The 22,981-nt window shown below is 40.8% G+C and overlaps 1 pseudogene; it reads right to left on the reverse strand.

Annotated features, from left to right (window-relative positions):
- Positions 1–21,713: 21,713 nt before the first annotated feature.
- LOC148022986 (DNA (cytosine-5)-methyltransferase DRM1 pseudogene) lies at positions 21,714–22,750 on the reverse strand (annotated as a pseudogene).
- Positions 22,751–22,981: the final 231 nt, after the last annotated feature.

Below are 22,981 nucleotides of genomic sequence, written 5' to 3' on the forward strand. Positions count from 1 at the left end.
CTCAATCTTCCAGAAGAAGAACTAGTAGTCCTGTGAGACTTACTAAAGGAGAACTTAGATGTGTTTGCTTGGTAGTATAAAGACCTAAAGTGGATTGATCCCACAGTATGTCAACACCACATTGACCTAGAGCCTGATGCCAAACCTATAAGGCAAAGACAAATGCGAATGAATCCTAATTATTCTGCTCTGGTGAAGGCTGAATTATTGGAACTTCTTGAAGCAGAGTTCATTTATCCCATGGATAACAGTGAATGGGTTTCGCCCATTGTGGTAGTGCCCAAGAAGAACGGGAAACTTCAAATATGTGTCGACTTTCAAAAGCTCAATTCAAAGACAAAGAAGGATCATTTCCCTATCCCTTTTACAAACCAACTGTTGGACACAGTGGCAGGCCATGAGTTGTATTCCCTCTTGGATGGATTCAGTGGATATAACCAAGTCCAAATTGCAGAAGAGGACCAATCTAAAACAACCTTCACCACAGAATGGGGGACCTATGCCTATAGAGTGATGCCATTTGGGCTCTATAATGCTCCTGCTACCTTCCAACGAGTAATGATGGCTGCCTTCCAGAATCATTTGCATGATTTCATTGAGGTGTATCTTGATGACTTTTGTGTCTATAGCTTAATTCGTGAGCACTGGGGACACCTAGAGCAATGTTTTGACAGATGCCGAGAGTATGGGATTTCTCTCAACCCTGACAAATATGTCTTTGGCGTCTCCTCGGGAGTTCTTTTGGGCCATATTGTCTCGGCACAAGGGATTGCAACAGACCGGTGAAGATTGAGAAGATTGCCGCCTTGACAACACCAACAAAACTCAAGCAATTGAGAGGATTTCTTGGCCATGTGGGCTACTACAGAAGATTTATTGCACATTTTGCAACCAAGGCAACCCCTCTGCACAAGCTTCTAAGAAAAGATGCGGATTTCCTTTGGACTGATGATTGTGAAGAAGCCTTTAATACCCTAAAACAATGCTTGATCCAAGCATCTACAACCTCCTGATTGGACGAAGGAGTTCCATGTGCATACATATGCACCACTTGAAGGGCTAGGTGCTATCCTATGTCAAAAGGGCCCCTCTAATTAGATCAACCAATTTATTATGCAAGCCGGAAGGTCACTGATAGGGAATGGAACTACACAGTGTGACAGAGCTTGAAGGCTTGGCAATGGTGTTTGCATTGGAGAAGTTTCGACATTATCTACTGTCAACGCATTTCAAGTTCTATGTGGATCATGAAGCCCTGTCATTTCTAATGAACAAAGCAGATGTTAAAGGACGATTGATGAGATGGTTACTCCTCTTCCAAGAGTTTGATTTTGAAGTAGTCACTAAGCCTGGCTGTTCCCATGTCCTAGCCGATCATCTATCACAGATTCCTCAAACTGCAGAAGAGGAACATGATGATCTTGACCTTCTTGATGCTTCCTTGTTTCTAGTTGAAACAGTTACTCCCTGGTATGCAGACATAGCCAATCTCTTGGCAACTCAACAGTATCCTCCTAGCATCTCAAGCTATGAGAAGAAAAAGCTTCTGCTAGAATCAACCCCCTTGAAGTGCTGTGAAGATGTGTTGCAGGGGATGAAATTGGCATAGTATTGAAAGCATGCCATGACGAACCATGCTGTGGACACTTCGTAGGGGAAGCAACAGCCAAGAAGGCTCTGTTAGTAGGATACTGGTGGCCGACCCTCCACAAGGATGCATATGATTACTATAAACGATGTGTTGCTTGTCAGCGAATGGGAAAACCCACAAAAAAAAATAAAGTGCCATGCCATTGCAACCCATTCTTCCCCTAAAGCCATTTGAGAAGTGGGGGATTTATTTCGTGGGTCCCATTGATCCACCCACCAGACAGAAGTAGAACAGATACATCTTAGTATGTACCATCAAACACGCACAAGACATACAACCTCTGCACAAGTGACAGTGATGATTACATCAATGGATTTCAGGAATGTGCTGCCCTCTGTAACTCAATAGAGCACGAGACAGAGGGTGGGCTGAGTGTGACTAGTGTTTCTTCAATCAATTATTGAGAGGTGAGGATTGAGGGACGTTGCGACCATTGGAGTCAGGTATGTTTCTATTCCCCTATGCACGCACGGCTGGGTCTTTGCCATCAGTACAGGACATGTCATTCTGTTCTGTACACTGCACTGCAAGGCTCCCTGGCCTTTCTCCTTTCACCTATGCTAGATGGGTTGGACGTACTGATGCACCATCAACTATGTATCCTGGCATACTCTCTCTGCACCATTCCCTTGTCGATTCCTAAAACAGGTGTGAGATCTGGGTTTCCATCAGTATTCACTCGAGTGATGTTAGTAATGGGGCGAGTGACTGTTCTTTCAATCCATTTGAGTGATTGTGAGTTAAGTGCAATATCCCTTGTCATCGACGAATTTCCTGCGATTCCTTCAACCAGCTACCTCCCTGGGTGCTGCCGCTTGGTCCCTGCCACGAAGGATGAAGGACCTGGGCTGTGAAGACACCCAAGTACCTCCTGCAACCGACAATGACACAAGACGCAACCTCGATAGTCGATATTCCTCCTCGGGAATATGGGCCAAGTTTTTCTAACCCTACATCTTCTGTTTCTCAGTAACGGTCATATCTTAAGTGTGGGGACATTCGTAGTTGGTCTGATGTGTGGTACTAGGTTCTTGATGTTCGGTTTACCCTCCCTGCTAAGGTTTTAAGTGTGGGGACGCGTCCCTGCGCGTCTATGTTGCATACCCCCATGCATATATCCTGTTATGATCATGCATCTATGCCGTGACTTCATTTTAACCTGATGGGGTCCCTTCCCCACTCTTCTGTTCTCTTTCACACTATCCCCATGGATGTTCCTTGACCGTTTTCCTTTATTCTTTGTTTTGTGATTTTTTCATGTGAATGCACCCTATGTTCACCGGAATCCCAATCCAACCTTATAGTCATGTTTGTCCCTTTGAATTGCCTATTTTTCCTTTTTACCAACCCCTGTTTTGACAGACAGTTCTACAGTTATTTATTTTTGAAGCAATTCCCGTAAGTTGGACGATTTCCCATGTGAATGCATCTTCATTACTTCGGAACCCTGATCTGATGTGCCAGCCCTGTCCTACCCCTTCCCCTTGACATTTTTCCTTTTTACTCCCTATCATTCCGATGCACATTTGATCCATTATTAATTTTTGCGGGTTTTTGGGTCATTTTCGTGCCTATTTTTTCACATTTTTCCATGTGAACCTGTCCTATTTTCATCAGAATTCCAGTTTAATCTGACTGCCGTGTCTTGCCAACCTTTTTCCCACTTTTTTCTTTTTTCTCCTCCCTCTTCCGATTGCCAGATTTTTAGTTATTAAATTTTTTGAGTGTTTTCAGGTGTGATTTTTGAGTTTTTTCCATGTGAACCCCTCCTAATTTCCACCAAACTTAGTTTTGATGTACCAGCCCTTTGAATCCCTTTCTTTCAGACATTTTTTCTTTTTATCGTCCTCTATTTTGGTGCACGGTTCTTCCCGTATTAATTTCCAAGTCTATTTTTAGGCTCGTTTTTGGGGTTTTTCCCATGTGAACGCATCCTATCTCGATCGGAACTATGTTTTGCCGTGGTTGTAGGACACATTGTTTTGGACAATTTTCCTTCTTTTCGCACTTCGTTCCGATGCACGGATTTTTTCGGTATTAATACTCCTATGTGTTTTCAGGCTTTTTTTGCGGTTTTTCCATGTGAACACCCTGATTTTGCCTCGAAACCCTTGTTGCATTTTTCCATTATCTTTCCCTCATCTCCTGGCACATTTTTCCTTCTTATGATTTTTTGATTCGATGAACAGTTTGGATTTTATTAAATTTTATTCCTTTTTGCTGTGTGGCCATGTTATTGTGTTACGCGTGAACGCGCATATTCCTGGTTTTACGCGCCTCAAAATACCCTCGTTGCGTCTGTGGTTCATGCATCGCCATCCCTCCCCCGTTTACTCCTGTCATTGCAAATTTCTTTACCTCCGCCCACGCATGCGCGCAGGACGGGGGTGCATTCTTTTGCACACTTATATTCAATTTATTTTTATTTAAAAAAAACAACAAAACAAATAAAAAGAATCAAACACACCACAAACCAAATACCCAAAATAAAAAAATAATATTTAAAACAAAAAAAAAACTAACAAACAAAACCACGAAAAAAAAGAAAAACAAAAGACACAAACACACCAAACCACACCACAAAACCTCCAATGAAACAACAACAACAACAACAACAACAACAACAATAATAATAACACCTAATTAAAAAAAAAAAACAAAAACTGCTTACCTGCTCCCACGCGCCTCTCCTTCTCCATTCTCCTCCATTCTCTCCTCTTCTCCCCGTCACCTGTGCCCTCCATCTCCCTCTCCACCCCGCCACCTTCCTTCTCATCGCCTTCCCTCCTTCCCCTCTTCTCTTCCTCCCTCCTTCCCTTCCTTCCGCCTCCTCGACCGCAGTGGCCGCCTCCTCGCCCTCCTCTCCAACTCACACCGCTGGCCCGCCGTCGACGACCCCGCTCCCTGGTCCACCACATTCCTCCTCCTCCACCACGCTCCTCCTCCTCTTCTCCACCGCTTCGCCCTGCCGCCCTGTCGTCGTCTTCTTCTCCTCCTCCTCCTCCCACTCCTCCTCCTCCTCCTTCGCCTGCAACGGCCAACCTCCCTCTCTCCACCCTGGTTAGTTATCACTAACCAACCCTAGTTAAATTCACTAACCTTAGTTAAATTAACTAACCCTAGTTAAACTAACTAACCCTTGTTAAACTAACTAACCATAGTTTCACCTAACTAACCATAGTTTCACCTAACTAACCCTAGTTAAACTTAACTAACCATAGCTTAAACTAACTAACCTTAGCTTAACTAACTAATATTACTTAAAACTAACTAACATTACTTAACCTGATTACCATTACTTACATTACTTAACCAGACTAACCTAACTAATCTAACTTAACCAACTCCACTAACCTAACTAACTTAATTGATTTAACACACTAACCTAACTTAATTGACTTTCTCAGACTCAGATAACCTCATTAACTTAACCTATTCAGTCACCTAATTCACTTAGGTTACCCCCTGACAACCCCGGTTTCTGCCCCTTCTCCTCCGTTGTCTTCCCGCTGTGTGGCCGTTTTCGGTGTATGGATGCGGTTAGCGAGCGTTCACGCGCGAGGACGCGCTTCCGATTTGTTCGTGCGGTGGAGTGTTGCGGTCAGCCGTTCACACGTAGTCATCCTCCGTTGTTCACATGCAGTTCAGGTGCCGCCTTTTATTTTCCAACTCGCACAATACATAAAAATACACATAAAAACACATAAAAACTTCAAAAATTCACTAAAATTCATTTAAAATTTAGAAAAAATTACAAAATTTTTTCTAAAAATTTTCCAACCTTTTTGAAATCCCTGGGAATATTTTTAAAAGTGGAAATTCAAGAAAATAAATTGCAAAAAAAATCAAAATTTAAAAATTCCTTCAAAAATACATGTAAAATGAGTAAAATTTATTAAAATTTGGTAAAAATTCAAAAATAAATCAAAAAAAAATTGAGAAAATTCCACAAACCCCCTTGCCCCTTTTGCCACTAATTTCTCAATTGAAAATGCTTCCATAAATGTCCAAATTATTATTTGAAGCCAAAATTCCTAAATTTAATACTTCACCTCATGAAAATTCATTTTAAATTTCAAAAATCAGTTGTAAAATCATGGATAAATTACAACACATTGTTGACATTTGTTGGATTGTTAAAATTCCACCCTTACACCTCACAATATATTCATGTGTCCTATATCATGTTTTAATCATTTAAAAAAGTAATTAAAAATTTTTATCACAAAGGAAAAAAAAGCAACACAATATACAAAATACAAACACACCTAAAATTCAAAGACGAAAAAAAACCACAAATAAACAAAATAAAAAATAAAAATCAAACAAAAACATTAAGGTGTTTTATTTTTTCCAGTCAGTGGTGTTTGTTTTTTTTACTGGATTCCTTACATTTGGGACTACTCCGTGCGCCTTTAGTCTATTGCATACACACCCCTACCAGGTATTTATTTTTTGAGCTTTATTTATTTTCATTCTCCCTTAACCACAATTAATTGCTGAAATGAACTATATTCACCCACTTTTCCATACGCATTCACACTAAACACACAATTTTCTAATAAATTTAAAATGAACCAGTCGTTCACTTTGCATGCGCTACGTGCGCTTAAGAGGCACCTTAATTTTTAATAAATATGAATCAATCGTCACAAAAAAGCATGCACTGGCAAAAAAGCGTTCCACATCACTATTAATTTCTAATTAATGAATTTGCATTTAGAGACCTTAGTCTGGTAATCACAGTCCGGGTTTCGTTAAAGCACCGCTTCACCCTAATAAATTGTAATTAAAATTTTAAGAAGGAATCGTCGTTTTCTTATTAAGGTTTATCACATAATAAAATGTCACCCATTGTTAATAATTTCTTAAAATGAACCCTTCATTAAAACCATTTCCCCTCACTGCACTTTTTTTCCCTTTTTAATAAATACACTTCATGGGATGGATGCGTAAAGTCCTCTTAGCTGAAAATGTTGGTCAAAGTTATGGTCAGGTCATGATTAGATTTTTATGGTATTATGGTTTGCTTATGTGCTACGATTACGGGTACGATTTGTAGTTTTTCTATTTTTTGCCTGATATGAGGTCTTGGTTGCCTACTTGTTGCATCACATGAAGTTTTTGGTCACATATGTGTAGAGGTCATGCCGAATTTTTTCTAGGATGTGGATTGTTTGGGGTGGTAAATTGGTTAGTTATGTTTGTGTGTGTGTCCTTCTTTTGATTGATTTCTTTTTTATAGCCCTTTGGTTGTTTTGCAGGCATTCTTTGTGATTGTTTGTGTTGTGGTGTGTGTGTTTTCCATCTGAATGGCGCCTCACGCTCCTCCTCCTATCTAATATGTCCCACTGATCAGTAGGGATTATTCTTCCCTACTGGCTTTTGATCCTATAGCAAAAGCAGGACTTGCGACTTTCGTGGTTGCCTCATTCCCATTGATTCCAGATGATCCATCCCTGTGTGACGAGTTTCTTGCATCATACAGCAAGAAGTCAAGCCTGGTTCATGGTGCTTCCATGGTATTGACATCTCGAGGGTTAGGAAAGGCTTTGTCTCTTCCCTACAAAGGAGAGCCCTTTGTTACAACTAGACAATTATTCTCCGACGATGAGATTTTCAAGCTGTTAACAGAAGCAGACCAAAGAGATTCTGGATGTCAAGAAAGTGATAAACACTTCAGGAGTATCTTTTTCCATGATAACTAATCCTCTTTGGAAGTTAGTCTGCCAGTTCCTCCAAGACAGGTTTATGCCTGCCAAAACACCATCCCATTATTTGTCCAAAGAACTCTTCACAGCTTCCAGGATGGTGTTAAAAGGGGTGGCCATTGATTGGAGTACTTACCTGCTTACAAAGATGGACCAACATTTTGTCAAAGTAACCAGAGGAAATGTCACAAATGTCACTTATGGTTCCTACCTATATGCTTTCTTGACGTACTCAGGCCTTAAGAAGGGTGTGCTACCACCTCCTCCATTTGATGCAGTTCCTTCCCCTCCACCTTCAGAAAAGTCAGAACCTATTGACATAGAGGATCTTGATTCCCCTCCCCCACTGGTCATACAGTGGAAGCGCTTGAAGCGTGTGGCAGATAAAACTCCCTTAGTCATTCCTTCAATCACAATTATTGCTACTTCTGGCAGTGACCTCCCTGCTTGCCTCACATGTAACAATTTGATCAGGGCACATAGAGAGGGTTCTTTGGAAATATCAATCCCTTCGCTGAACAGTTTAGTATCAGGAGATGCTATTTCATTCCTTTGTAATGACATCCAGAGTTCGATTGAACTTTCAGTGACAACTTATGTTCAACAGTTGTATGCTTCTTTCTATGAAGAACTGATGTAGTCCAAAGACCAGTTGCATAAGGCAACCTTAGAGTTAGCATGTGCTAAAGACACACTTGTAGATCTGTTTAAGCAGATGGAGCAGCAGACCCAAATGATTGAGACCCAGAGAGAAGAAATATATTCTTTGAAGACTCAGTTAACAGAAGCTCAGTCAGAGGTCACTAAAGTCTCGGAGGAGAAAGAGAGGATGTCTAAAGAAGCTTAGGAGTTTCAGACTCTTTTAGATGCAAAACTGACAGCCTTACAGACTGTTTATAATACAATGGAATCACAAGCTTTCCAGATTAAGCAGTTGCAAGACCAATTGGCACAGTCACGGTCCGTTCCTCCAAGCCCCAATGTTCCTATTATTCCTTCTATCTCTAAGCAGGACTTGGCAGTTCTCCAGAGACAGGCCACATTGTGTCCATTGTTTCAAGATAAAGTGGAAAGATTGCAGTCCAGGATGGATTTGTTATGGTCTACGCTTGAGCACTTTCAGGAGTATGTTCCTTCGGACCATTCTTTCTTTGTCCACTATCAATTGCAGAAGTTGGCCTTCTATATGAAGCTTTCAATGATAGATTTTCCTCTTCTAGAGGATGGTTGGAGTAGGGCTTGGTCTCCTGAGTTGCTGTGACAGAAGTGGTCCGTATGGTGTTTGAAGATTCTATGACGACGAATACCATGTTGCTGTCTTACATGTATCTACGAGGTGATCTGTTGATTTCAGATGATGTAGATTTGGCCTGGTATGAAGGGGATGTGGTTTTGCAAGGCGTTTTGTATGTCAACTATTTGGAGTTGCGGATAGATGACATGTTCTGGTGTTATTCTTCAAAAGTGGCTACTTGCCCTAACAATTCATGGCACTCAATGATTGATTCTGTGATCCTGATTCAACATCAGAATACAGCTTCTACTTATATGCAGAGCACTAACCAACTTAGGGTAGATCTCCTAGCTTATCTTTCCAAAAACTATCCATTTGATTTAACCTTTTTTTATGCCTACCAAAGAAGATCTGTCTTAGGTCCCTCTATTCCTAACCTATTATACTACCAACAAATGGCTCATCGCTATTATACCTATCTTTCCCTTTATCAAACCAATTGAGCAACAATCTTACCTCTTCTTTTCCAACCTCAGGGTTTTCCTCAAATTCCTATATTTACATGTTGTTCTTTCATCGAAGATAGAGTCTTTTCCCCTTCTCCACCTTGTCCTTCACCATCTATCCATATACCTTATGCTTTTCCTGTTTATCAATTGACACATTTCCTAACCGATTCAATTAAATTTTCAACCACTCCTTCTTTATCTTTTTCCTCCTTTTATGATTTTGCCTACCCATCTCTTCATCCTCTTTTACTTATTCCACTTCCATCTCCTGCCACTTCTATTTCTCAACCCCCTCAGTTGGTTAGTGAATACGATGGATTTGATCAGCAAATTCCCAGAAGAAGAGGATGGAGCTCGACTGATTCTCTTACGGGACCTCAGATAAATTGGCCAATAATTCCGGGGGACTGGACAATTGCTAGTCAAGCATACCAGAATTACCTTCATTTTGCTCACCAATATTCACAATCTCTATATCCTTCAGTGAGATTGACAGCTTAATTTGCTTAGTATCTAGCATACATGCATAGGCATTCCCATAATGATCAAAAGGCCATTCCAAAGCTTTGTATGAATATCAATGTGAACATTGATTCCCAACAGTTGGATGTCCTATATTTTCATGCCCTATGTCTCCTTAGCAGATACCTTGTTTTGCTAGAAAGGATGTGCTGCCTGCAATTCTTTCAAAATCCTCCAGAGACATTTGTGGATGAGTCCTTCTCCATGGATCGTTTTCGAAACCACCAAGCCTTCAAAAGGGATCACCTTCATTGATGCCTTTGTAATGTATTTTGGATGATTCTAATGATATATTTATCTCTTTTTGGAGGTGTCATTCAAATGGGTGTGTTATTGTTTGTGTGTGTTGTAATAATTGTATGTGATGAGTTCGTGCTGATTGAGAATAATTTGTTAGAGATCTCTTTTCAAACTATTGATGGTGGATGGAAAGCCTATGGTGGAAAGCTGAAGAAGAACCTCTTATATCCTTTACAAATTTGTTATGACTTCTAATTGATTAATTAGACGAGTTAATGAATAACAAAGTTTTCCTTTAGTAGTTTTTTTTAGAGATACAGGTGATAAGTTGGGGTCGTGGTTTGGCGAGATTATTGAAGATGCTACGGAAGATAAAATTGAGCTCTTTAATGAACTTATATTCTTCTTTTCCTTAGGTCGCGAGGAGGCTTCCTTTCTAAGTGTGGGGATATGTTGAGAGTGGAAAAAGACTGAATTTTTGACTGATTTTTGTTGTTTTTGAGAACTAAATGATTGATTTTTGATGGAATTAGAGTGATGTATGGTTGATAATGAAAGTGTTTGACTCTCAAAAGTTTGGGACACATGGTCAAATCTTTGGAGTTTTCATAACTTGAACACTATAACTTCGAATCGAGCACTCTATAGCTCACTAGATTCCATTTTTCAAGCGCTTTCCAATGATAGGTTACACCATATGGTTTTGAGAAACCTATGGGCTTGTTATCCGGGTGCCACCTTTTTAGTATTCAAAACATGGAATTGGGAGATTCCCAAACTCACTAATATTGTGTTACAAGTGGCCAGGTCCCATCTCATTATCAAGAGCAACATTCAGACTAGGACCACAATTGAAGAAGAGGTCCTCTTCATAAGCAAAATTGGCTAATGAATCCGCAAACTGATTCCAATAACATGGAATGAGTTGAAGAGATACGCTCTCAAATTCATCAAGTAGGGTTATAGCAGTGCGATGATACATACGAAGGATGGGATTCCGGATTGTATATGTCCCATTAAGTTGATTTAAGATCAACTGGGAATCCCCCTTTACCAACAATCACCGATACCTCCTGTCTTGGAAATATTCGGTCCCATAATCAAGGCTTTATACTCTGCCATGTTGTTAGTGAATCCTACCCCGAGATAAACAGATAATTTCATTGCAGCCCTACGTCGGGGATCTCGGATAACTACTCCAATACTCCCATTTTTATTAGACCCCCGAGACGCTCCGTCAAAGTATAACGTGTACGTCCATAATGGGTTTACATAGCCAGCCATCAAGAACTCCCCTATTCGTAATTATTATAGTCAAAGTTTAGCATATTGAGAGGATGAACTGACGGCTCCATCCCACCTTCTTCATTAAACTCAACAGGGATGCTTGTCAAAATTTGCAAATAGTGATAGCAAAAAACTTTGATCTCCTACACAAAGGTACCGTCTTCTTGCTCAATCACTTTGTATCCCTTGCTCCACCAGATAAGCTTCCCCTGATGATATCTTTACTCGAGATATGGGTGCTCCAAATAAGGGATTAACTGTCCCATCAACTAGTTTAAGCTCTCCTGCAAGTCTCAAATCAACCCCATCATAAACCTGCAATGCATTTAGCGTGTTAGCATATTCAGAAATAATAAGGTTTAATCTTATTAAGATTAACCTTATTCTTAAATTCCACTCCCTGTAGATCAGCTAATAAAGCCATGGACTTATTTTTACATAACCGAACTATCTTGGAAGGGCCATCCCATCTAGGTTCCAGCTTTCCTGGAAATAGCTCCCTACGTGCATTGTAGTATAGAACTAACTGCCCTTTCTTAAAGGTATATTTATTTGCTTTTAGATCATGCAACCACTTCATCCGACGTTCATCCAAGCGGGATATAGTCATAAACGACTCAAATAGGGCATCTTCATCACCCAAAGAATGATTGATTGTGAATCTTATGGTCGGCAACTCAATTTCTAAGGGCAAGACACACTCCTCCCCATAAACTAATTTGAATGGGGTGTGGCCAGTGGCTAGCTTAAACGTTGTGTTATATGCCCAAACTGCCACATATAATTTTGTATCCCAGTCCTGCTTCTTTTCGAAGACTATTTTGGATAGGATACCCACAAGTTGCTTATTGGTACTTTCAACTTGTCTATTTTCTTGAGGATTATAGGGGATCGTCTTGTTATGCTTAATTTTCCATGCTTCAGTCAGGCTTTTAATTACCTTGTTTAAAAAATGGGTTCCACGGTCTGATACTATTTCCTTTGGTGGACCAAAATGGCAGATGATCTGCTCAAGTGGAAAACTGACAGTCTCTTTTGCATTGTCCTGCCTCGTCGCGCGTGTTCTGACCACTTTGTAAAGTAATTAGTTGCTACTATAATGTATCTTTTTTGAGTAGTAGACAATGGGGTAATAGGTCCCATAAAATCGATACCCCACTTCTCAAATGGAAGGGCAGCCATAATCGGCGTAAGTGGACGCTTTCTATTCTCTCTACTGTCGTGTCTTTGACATGTATCACATCTCTTGACATAGTCAAATGAATCCTGGAAGATGGATGGCCACCAATACCCAGCTCTTAAAGCATTCTGTCCTGTTAACTGCCTAGCAAAGTGCCCTCCACAAGCGGAGTCATGGCACTCTTCCAATATAAATGGAACCTTGTCAAGCATCACACATCGGCGATAGATATCATAAAGACCCTTCCGATATAGTGTTCTTGTGATCAAGGAAAATTTAAATGCATGCTGTTTAATTTTTCTCTTCTCCGTTTTTGATAAACTAGCTCCTGTCTCTCCCGTAGAAAGATAGTATGCTATAGCATCATATCACGAGGGAATGGATGCCGTATCAATCTTGAACAAAGTTTCCATATCACTTCCTTCAGTTGAGACCTCTTTTGGCTCTTTGAAATCCACAAGACACTCTACAATGCCCTGAAGCTTCGGCGGCTTGCTCTTAATCTCGTAATCAAATTCCTGCAAAGTGATTAACCACTTTGCTAAACGATTAGGCAGCTGTAATTTATTCAACAACAATTGAAGCCCTTCTGCCTTCGTATAAAAAACCACCTTCTCATAAAGAATGTAGTGCCTGAACTTTTTGGTCGCAAATACCATCGCAACACAAATTCTCCATATAATTGTAGTTAATCTCCGATATACCCAACTTTCGACTAGCAAAAGCCATCGGATGGTACCAATTCTCCTCCCAAATTTGGGATAAGCAGCAGCTGATAGTATACATGGTTGCTACTGAAAATATATAGAACATTCCATCCCTTTTAGGTGCTTTTAAAATAGGTTCTTTAGCAAGATACTACTTCACATAATCAAAATATACTTTGCAAGCATCATTCCATGCAAACTAATAGTTAAAGGACAATAGGTTCATCAATGGCAACGTTCTTTCTGCCAAGGCATTGATAACCCTCCAATAATACCCTACTGATGATGACAGAAAGCTATGCACTTCCTTTGGAGTACGTGGCAGACTCATGGCGACTATGACCTTGATCTTTTCAGGGTCAATCGCAATCCCTACAGAACTGACCACATGGCCTCACAATAGCCCATAAGGCACTCCAAAGACGCACTTCTGCGGGTTGAGAGCTATGCAAAATTGTTTGCAATGCTCGAAACACTTCCACAAAATAATCAACTGCCTTTCTCTTACAGTGTCTGCCCCCAAGTCATCAATGAATACTTTCAACTCCTTTGGGGAGATGTCACCAAAGGTCATGTCGACTGTTCTTTGCCATGAACCAGGTGCATTACATAATCCAAACACCATCACATGGTATGCAAAGGTACCGAAGACAGTGATAAATGTAGTTTTTAGCTTGACTTGCTCAGCAATCGCCATTTGGTTATACCTTGCAAAGCAATCCATGAACGAATATATTTCCCTACCTGCCAATTGATCCAAAATTTGGTCAATAAAGGGCAATTGGTAGTAATCTTTAACAATCTATTTATTTAGCTCTCTAAAGTCTACACAAAGATGGATTTGATTATTCTTCCTTCTTTCTAATCACAGCTGGTGAACACCATTCAGTATGCTAAACTAGGAAGATCAAACCCGCCTTTCGTAACTTCTGAATCTCTTCAAACAGCCTGTCCCTTAGTTCAAAAGGCATATGCCTTACTTTATAACATACAGGGCGGGTACCTTCCTTTACAAGAATGGTATGCACGGCCAGACTGGGAGGAATACCTCTAAGTTCATCATAGCTCCAAGTAAAGATGTCGCGAAACTCCTCAATCAGGGACAGATAGTCCTCTCTCTCTTCCAAACTGAGCATGGAACCTAATTTGATTGGCCGCGAATCATCAGGCGTGCCCAGGTCCAACTCAATAACGTCCGCATCTCTTATTCGATCTTGAGGCTCTATCGGCTCATTCAAGGTTATCTGATAAATATCCTCTGTAGTGGACTCTTCTTTAGATCCATCGCTCAATGATGTCTCACTACCAGATGGATCATCTACTGTCTCTAGTTCAGTGGAGGATAATGGAGCTCTCTCACTCTGAGAAGACTCAGGGTAAGCATCCACTATTACACGATGGGCACCTCAACCTAGAATCACTCGACCAGCAGGGTATATCGACTTGATAGTCTGTCCGTAGAATCCATGGCCTGCCTAACAAAACTTGATAGCTAGGATGTCATGCAAACCTTATCACCCTAAAGTCCAGATAGCATTCCACGCTCACAATCGTAACGTGGACTTTAGTGATGCAACCTTCTGGTTATCTTAGACTATCATCAGCCATCCTAAGAAGTGTGGAGCCGTCTTTCTGGATCTCTAGACCTAACCTCTCCATCAAATCTAAACTCATGATAGTGACAGAGGATCCAGTGTCCACGATAGCGTGCTCCATTAATATTCCATCCACATATGCTGGAACCCTAGGGCAATGCTTTTCAGCATGATCGAACAAATATTCTCCCACTCTAGCTATGCCCAAAGGTTCTGCAATATACCATAAATGCACGATTTTCTTGAATTCCTTGTGTACTCCTAGAGAAATTTTAATCAATTGTAGGAGATTTACGTCTGTTTTAACTTCACAAAGAGAACTTGCTAGGTCAAAGCCATGGTAGTTAGCCAAAGTTCTCTTCTCGCACCAAACCATTCTCTCCTTTGGTCTTTCAATTGGCTTTGGTGTCTCTTTTTTAGCCTTTACCTTCTTTCTTGGCAATCCTTTATCCTTCTCGGGATCAACTTTACTACCAACAGGTCTCAAAGATCCACCTTCCATATCAGGATTCAGGACTCACTTTTCCCTAGCATCTTGCTTAGGGCTTCTCTCGATAGGTTTTACAATTCCTTTGTCACCCTCTTTGATATTTTGACATCTTGTTGCGGCTCGTAGATTAGAAGTTTCAGCATCATTGACACATACAGCCTCAATAAGACTGACTCCACTGCCACGAGGCAACTCCTCTACAGTAGCCTTTCCTCGTTGTAGTATTTGTCTTGGTCCCTCATCTTGTTGGAGATTATTCCCTTGTGTGCGATAGTTAACTGGACCTGGTTGTTTACTCCCTTGTTGGAGAGAATTGATATTTCTCCAACAGGTAATAGCTAAGTCGCCAGACTTTTCGCAAATATCGCATTTGACATTCGAACAATTCCTAGGGAAATCTTGGCCACCACACCACTTACAACAACTGAATCTTGAGGGGACACCCTCCTCAGGGCATCGACTCCCTATCAAATTCTACTGCTTCTTAAGAAAATTGACGTCCACAGCTATTTTTCTGTATTGTTCAGAAATCATATCGATATAGTGCTTCATCATGTCCTTAACTTTGCCAAGGACATTAGAGGCACTTGACTCATAGCCACGATCATCTATCTGTCATCCTATCGGTCTAACTACTTGATTGGGAATTGGCTGCTGACCTACTGGGACAACATTAGGATTCATTGTTTGGCTTCCACCACTATTTAGTGAGGCTGCGTGACTAGCCATGGGCATAGTCATACTAGGAGGGGATGGTAACATAGGCAAATTCAGCATGATACTCCCTCTCCCATTCACGTTTAACATGGGGTCCCCTTGACTCCCATTGATTAAGGACAAATTATTACCATTCCAATTTATCCTTGTTGCATAAGCCGCTTGCAAGCGTGACTCTACTCCTTCTGCTTGGGTAATAGCAATGTCAATGTCGGCCAAAGCGACACTACTAAGCTGCACTTGGATATTAAAATCCAATCCATGTAGGAAATATTGCAACTGTGCAGCCACTGGGATGGGAATATAAGTATTAAGCTTGTGAAGAACTTGCTTTAGTTTCTTGGCATAGGCTTGGACATTCTCATTTGGCTCTTGGCATATTACATTCAAGACACACAACCAATACTGTCCACCCTTCTTAGGAGCAAACTCCCTACGGAAAGCCATAAAGAATTGGGCACTGCTAGTTATGGTTCCGACTTCTAAACCATGATACCACACTGTCGCTCTTCCTTTTAACGTCATGTTGAAGAACATCATTAGGTGTCCTTCGTCTTGGATCCGATAGTTGAACATGAGCGTTTGAAACTCCTTAATATGGAGTTCTCCATCTTCTTTTGCTAACCCATGGAAAATGGGCAAAGGTGCTCCTAATGCCGGTAAATTTGGTGTCCTTGTTGGAATTGCGATGGGTTGTGCCATGGCTATAAAACATGTTGGATCTAGAGCACAGCAGATGCTGAAGCTATGGAGGTTGAAAGAGGAAGAAGAAACTCATGAATACATTGACCTTGACAAAGACAAATTATCACACAAGTGAATTAGGTTCCAAGATTGAGACTTGGACTCATAAACACAATCTTGTGTGTGGATAGTGACATTGACACTTTACTAGAAAGAAAAGAGTACTATCGTTGCATTAGAAAAAGAGTGCAAGTACAATGCTTTATAGGAAATTAGTGGTGGGACTTTCTCCTACTGTGCATATGGGATTCTGTTCCTGAGCCCTCACTGCTTCTCACAAAGGGACTGAAGTAGGTGTGATTGCAAATATCTCAACACCCTTCCTCAATCACAACCAAAAGTACAAAGCGTATAGAGGCTTTAGTGAAAGCAACACCTGCAAAGTGTGGGCACACCATAAACATGGCAAAACACCAGAGGCTATTGCAGAAAAGGCGAAGTGTGGGTACCACAGACATGATGGACATCCAGAGGCTGTAGTAGGGACCTCACAAAGTGTACAGAGGCTATAGTACAAGGATAACTGAGGAGTTTACAAGTTTATGTTTGAGGCATTAGGGCTAGGAAATACAAAACTAAAAAAGTCTATCTAAATAGAAGGACTAATGAGGTTTGTCCTTCTCCTGGTGGTCTTCTTCTTCTTCTTTTTCTTCTTCTTCTTTCTTTGTTCCGTTTTCTTCTTCTTCTTTGACTACAACTAGATAGGCTTTTTGGGACCTCTTTTTGGTGTGGTAGAACTTCTCGATGTGTCCTGTCCTTTTGCAAAAGTCATAGAAGAGATGATCCTTCTTGCCTTTGTACATGTTGCCAACATATAATGCATGTTCATCTCTAGAGGTACTTGGTTCTTCCTTAGTTTTTAGCTTCTTTTCCTCCTCTAATAGCGACGCCTTGATATCAACAAGTTCAGGATTTGGCATGTTGATTAAAGTTGTAGAACATGCCAAATCCTGAACTTGTTGATATCAAGGCGTCATTGTTAAGTAGAACACCGATGCAAACATCTTCTTCCATTTTAATGTTGATTCCTGCAAGTTGGGTTAGAAGTCCTTCCATGTAATTTAGATGTGTGGCAAGTGATGTGCTAGACTTCATTTCAAGCCTGAAAAACTCTATCAGGAGACCATACTTTGATGATTTAGACTGTGCACCGAACAAAGTGTCAAGTCTCTTCCATGTATCTTATGAGGTCTCACAGTTATCCACATGGTGGATATAGTTGTCTTCTAGCTCCAGTTTGATAATGGCCTGAGCCTTATCATCGTTCTTTTGCTAAGTGACAGCAAGATCTGCATCACGAGGCTTCTTTTCTTTTCCACTGGTAATGGCCTAAAGGCCCTTCTTCATCAAGATGAGTTTGATGCGGGTCTGCAAGGTATGAAACTCGACTCCTTTGAAACGGGTAATTGGAGAATCTTTTTCCATGTTAAACTTGCAGGAATAGCAGCGAATCTGCTTTAGAGTTATCAGATTTAAGCAACAGAAGAGTTGGTTGGGATGTGTAAAAAAACACAAGTTCTTAGAGCACTAAAATGAGTGTCAATAGACACTATTTTTCTTCCTTCTTAAATCTTCCAAATTTGCAAAATCCTTCAAGATCTTTCAGATCCAAATATTCCCCTTCTTGATTTGATCCTGGGACCTTCAAATCTGAGTGACAGGACCTTCAGTGTGTTGGAATCAGTGAGTGAATGAAGTAAAAAAGAGCTTCAATGAAAGTGAGCTATGGCAGATTAGGGTTTTTAGGAACAGGTGACTGGTCTTTTGCTTATTGCTGCTCACAGAGGTAGCCATTTGAGAAACCCTCTAAGGGGGAGAGAGTTTAGATGTGTAGCTTCAAAAGCCCTATGATAATGACCAACGTTGTTGCATGTACGAGCTGAACAAACTGTACGATCAGAAGCAGGCGGGCGCAGACAGGACAGCAAGCTATTATTCATGCAATGCTGAGCTAGATGATCATCAATGTCTTGGTTTGAAGTGCCAAAAAGAAGCGCCTTGAGTAGAAGAAGATATCTCTAGAAGGAATCTCAGTGAGATATGACTTGATTTGAGATATATCAAGGCTCCAAGCAAGATAGGTATAGACTAGCTATGGTTGCTTAGAAGATCAAGTGGAAATAGAGGTGAAAATGAGACCTTTAGCTGATACTTGAGCTAAGCAATGATGAATGAAAGCTAGAAGAGTAGAGAAGGAGGCTAAGATGAGCTAGGCCATGCCCAAATGGGCTCTAATACCATGTAAAATATATTGGATCTAGAGCATGGCATATGCGAAAGCTATGGAGGTTGAAAGAGGAAGAAGAAACTCATGAATACATTGACCTTGACAAAGACAAATTGTCACACAAGTGAATTAGATTCCAAGATTGAGACTTGGACTCATAAACACAATCTTATGTGTGGACAGTGACATTGACACTTTACTAGAAAGAAAATAGTACTGTCATTGCATTAGAAAAAGAGTGCAAGTACAATGCTTTATAGGAAATGAGTGGTGGTACTTTCTCCTACTATGCATATAGGATTCTAGTCTTGAGCCCTCACTGCTTCTCACAAAGGGACTGAAGTAGGTGTGATTGCAAACATCTCAACAATGGCTACAATCGGATTGACAACGGGAGTTTGTGTAGGTGCAACTACACCCCCACTTGAAGTGGGTTGATTAACTGGAAGTAGGGAAGTACTAAGACTTCCACTTGCACTCAAAGGGCTACTTGTGACACTTAGGTTACTAGAACCACTACCGCCTTATGCGTAACGGGCTGCTCCTTTGAGGAGAATAGCGTCTTACAATATTTAACTGCCATCTGGCCCTCTCAGCACATTCCTCTTTTTGTATTTCAGCTAGAAAAAAAGATACAAGAGACATAAGTATCAAACATTATAAGGATATGGAGGTATAGCAGCGGCGGTTTCTGACGCAAAATAGCGGTGTCGCTATTTGTGTTGCGTCGCAAATGTAAGGCTAATAACGACACAAATTGTGATAGTGCCCAGACGAAAAAAACACAGGCCGAAACTCGAGCACGTTATTTTGCGTGCATACACGAAAGAGAGAGCAAAAGGGAGAGCAAAAGAGAGAGCGAACATCTTGCATTTGAGAGGAGAGGGAGAGAAAGAGAGAAAGAGGGAGAAGGAAAGCTTCTCGCCGCCATCGCCGCCGTTTGTGAAGAAGAGAAGGAAGTGTACGGAGGGCGAAGAGGAGCCGCCGAATCCATCTTCGAGCCTTTACGATGAGTGCATTGTTCCTTCTTGCTTTGTTTTTGTGTTTTCTATTTCTCTTTTACTTGTTTTTGTTAAAATTCATGTGTATTGAGAGGAAATGAGAGAGAAAGAGAGGGAGAGAGAGAGGGAGGGAGAGGAAGAGAGGGAAACATTAAACATAATAGGGAAAGAGAGAAAGAGAGGGAGAGGAAGAGGGAGAGGGAGGGAGAGGAAAGAGAGGGAAACATTAAACATAATATGGAAATAGAGAAAGAGAGGGAGAGGGAAAGGGAGGGAGAGGAAATGAGAGAGGGAGAGGAAGAGAGAAAAGGAAATGAGAGAGAGAGAGGAAGAGAGAAAAGGAAAGAAGAAACTAGAGAGAGAATGAAAAAACATTAAACATAATAGGGAATGGGAGAAAGAGAGGGAGAGGGAGAGGGAGAGGGAATGGGAGAGGGAGAGGAAGAGAGAAAAGGAAATGAGATAGGGAGAGGAGAGAGAAAAAAAATTAAACATAATAGGGAAAGAGAGAAAGAGAGGGTGAGGGTAAGGGAGGGAGAGGAAATGGGAAAGGGAAAGGAAGAGGGAGGGGGAGGGAGAGGAAAGAGAGGGAAACATTAAACATAATAGGGAAAGAGAGAGGGGGAGGAAGAGAGAAAAAACATTAAACATAATAGGAAAAGAGAGAAAGAGAGGGTGAGGGTGAGGGAGGAAGAGGAAATGAGAAAGGGAGAGGAAGAGAGAAAAGGAAAGAAAGAACGAGAAAGAGAGGGAAAAAACATTAAACATAATAGGGAAAGAGAGAGGGAGAGGAAGAGAGAAAAAACATTAAACATAATAGGGAAAGAGAGAAAGAGAGGGTGAGGCTGAGGGAGGGAGAGGAAATGAGAGAGGGAGAGGAAGAAAGAGAGAAAAAACATTAAACATAATAGGGAAAGAGAGAAAGAAAGGGAGAGGGAGAGGGAGGGAGAGGAAATGAGAGAGGGAGAGGAGAGAGAAAAAACATTGAACATAATAGGGAAAGAGAGAAAGAGAGGGAGAGGGAGAGGGAGAGGGAGGGAGAGGGATAGGAAATGAGAGAGGGAGAGGAAGAGAGAAAAGGAAAGAAAGAACGAGAGAGAGAGGGAGAAAACATTAAACATAATAGGGAAAGAGATGGAGAGGGAGAGGGAGGGAGAGGGAGAGGTTGTTATTTTCTTATTTGTTGTTGTTGTAGTAGTAGTAGTTTTTTTTTCTTTTCTTGTTTATTGTTATTTAGTTTTCTTGTTTTTTGTTGTAGTAGTAGTAGTTTTTTCTTCTTTTCTTGTTTATTGTTATTGTAGTAGTAGTAGTAGTATTATAGTGGTAGTGGTAGTGGTAGTCATAGTCGTGGTCATAGTCGTAGTCGTCGTAGTCATGGTTGTAGTAGTAGTAGTGGTTTTCTTGTTTTTTGTTGTATATAAAGACTCAGATATTTTAGAATTTTCTCTATATAAAGACCAAGGAAGACTCAGATATTGCTCACAACTTGCATTGAACAAAACACAGTGACCAAGGAAGACTTAGATATTGTAGAAATTGTAGGACTCACAAACATAAAAAAAGGCCTATATGATGACTTCTATTGGGAATGCTACAAGTTACATGAAAGGTTTTTAACACCCCCACGAGATCATGTACAATCGTTGCCAGCAGAAGGTTGATTTGAGAGTTTGGGTCCCATAAATTTAACAGCAATTACAAAAGACATGTACAAAAAATCGGCTGTTTGTCAAAGGCAAGCCCCTATTAGTATTCAGGAAGGTTGCCTACAGGGCTACCAAGGACCAAAACTGATTCGGATCTCATACAGATTACACCTCCTTTTCTTTTCTACATGCTGGTGCAGTTTTGAACAGTTCAAAAGTGACCTCTTACTTGCATGATATGTTTTAAACTATTCAAAGGTAACCTCTTGCTTGCATGATATGTTTGAAACTATTCAGAATCTTGGGAAATTCAAAGAAACGACATGATTCTTTACCACCCAAGCCTACCCTGTTTACTCTATTGTTGCGTGAGAGATTGTTGCAGGGGCTTCCCCCAATTATGAGGTCAATCTTTCCCACTGCATCCACAATCTCAGCCAACTTATCATCAGTAAGATCTCTAACATCATCCTCCATTTGAAATCGGCCTGTTTGGCTAGTTTTGTTCCACCAACTAGCTATTATGTTTTTACATTCATCATTGATCTCCACAATAACAACAACCTTCAAAATTATACCCAATTTATGCAATGCCACTTCTGCCCCACCAAGGCCCGAGAATAAGGATAGAACTGTTAAACCTTGAGGATATAATTCTTTCAGTGTGATGAAAGATGGTACGCAATAGTATTGACCTAAAATGAGTTGCACAATGCATCATACCGATCTAAAAGGGTAGAGTAGCCTCGAGTGTGGTCACGATCATATCCAAGCACTAGCTCAATCTCATGGGGTTCAAGTAAGACAACTTAGCCTGGGCTAACCTAGACCAAGTTCCATCTTTTGCATGCCAAGACAATCTCCTGTTGAAGATAAGAAGGTATATTGCTTTCTTTGTGGGAAGAAAATATTTTTCTGATCAGTCCACATAGAGTGCTAGGGACATGCCGTGTGTTTATGCAAATCAGCTTCTCTCTCGGATACCATGGGGACCAATACTTCTTTGTTTCCGGAAGCACCTCAAAGATTGTCATGGGAGCAGGGGGAAGGATCAACCTTCTTCCATCTACTGGAAGGTTATGAACATAACCACGAGGCCTAAAGCACACTGAAAAATATCTAGAGTCTGTGAACTCTGGATCTATGCCATTAAAATGCCGTTTGATGGTCTCCCACTCTGAATCAGGAACGTTCTCAACATTTTCAAAATAGAAAAAGGGAGGGCCTTCCATCAAACTATTCAATGGTTTTGGCCTGCCTTTAAAAAAGCTAGGAATTCCAAACCCCATGCCCTTTTTGAACTTGAAGGGTGGGATAGAACCTAGATGTGGACGTGATGTTTTTCCATTCATAGATTGAGTCTTGAGCCATAAAACACTCGAGTCTTCACTAACACTCTCATCCAAGTCTAGAGCAAGAGTAATGCTGATCTTTGTTTTAAGGCCCAAGTAACTGTACCATAGCTTAAGGGCTCTTTCATCTGCCCAGTATATTTTGCTACAGATACCTCGTGAGGGTCC

This window comes from Lygodium microphyllum, chromosome 16 (assembly GCF_053477565.2).
Source record: "Lygodium microphyllum isolate KBCC chromosome 16, Lygodium_microphyllum_v1.1.10, whole genome shotgun sequence".
Taxonomy (NCBI): Eukaryota; Viridiplantae; Streptophyta; class Polypodiopsida; order Schizaeales; family Lygodiaceae; genus Lygodium; species Lygodium microphyllum.